Here is a 1028-nt window from a genome sequence, read left to right as displayed (position 1 = left end):
ACTCTGTCCCACGGCGAGCTTCCGACATAAGCATGCGCCTCCCTCTCAGGCTGAGGACCCGCTGCACGTGCCTGCACAGCCGTCTTGCTTGCCGGCGGTGCGTGCAGTTAACGTTTTTTGCTGCGGGGGGGGGGGGGTGCACAGCCATTGAGCCCGGGGAGGGGGGTGGAGGAGGTTGTGGGTCTACAGGAGAGGGAGAGAGGGATGATACAAGGGGGCAGATTGATCAGGCTGTAAAATGCCCCCGCGGCTGTGCGAAACACACATATATATATACACATACATACATACACACACTCCCCCCCCCTACCTTTTGGAGATGGGGGAAGCTCTGACAGCTCCAGCCCCCGGTGCTGATAGGCTCACCAGTGCACCACGTGACGCATCACCGCTCAGGATCACAATCCTCTTGCATCCCCTGACGGCTGACGCGTCACAGCACGTAGTGAGTCTTGCAGTGAGGAGGGACTGGGACCGGCTCGGCAAGACATCATGGGCAGGTGAGTGACGCGCACGCGGCCGCCCGCAGCGGGTCCTCAGTCTTATGACTTCAGAGAGGCCCGTCAAATTTATTGAGTTACTGTGTGAGACATCCACAAAAATAGAACAAACTAACCCACTCTGACACGTTTCGGGCAAAGCCCTTTGACAAAGGATGTGTATTCATATATTGCTTTCTTAAATAAATATAGCTGAAGGAGAGGGTGCATAGAAGTTGTGTTTAGTAAGAATCGATTTTACCCCTCCTTTCTGCTTTAACCAGGACACGCTTATTTCCATATATCTTTCCTGTTTAAAATAGATAAGTGTTGTAGAAGAACAAAACAGATGAGACGACTTTTCAGCACAGACAACACACACAAATGGGATTATGCAGACTCAATTTTACCAAGCCCCCAAAAAGTAATGGAAGGGGTTAAAGACAATTGGAAAGTGTCAGAATATTTTCCCACCAACCCTGTAAAAGTTTATATTAAAGACATGATACACGTCACATACTGCTAAACTCAGACAAACCTGAATAACTG

Source organism: Ascaphus truei, chromosome 4 (assembly GCF_040206685.1).
Source record: "Ascaphus truei isolate aAscTru1 chromosome 4, aAscTru1.hap1, whole genome shotgun sequence".
Classification (NCBI taxonomy): Eukaryota; Metazoa; Chordata; class Amphibia; order Anura; family Ascaphidae; genus Ascaphus; species Ascaphus truei.
The sequence above is the reverse complement of the archived record's forward strand: the minus strand, read 5'-3'. Positions refer to the sequence as shown.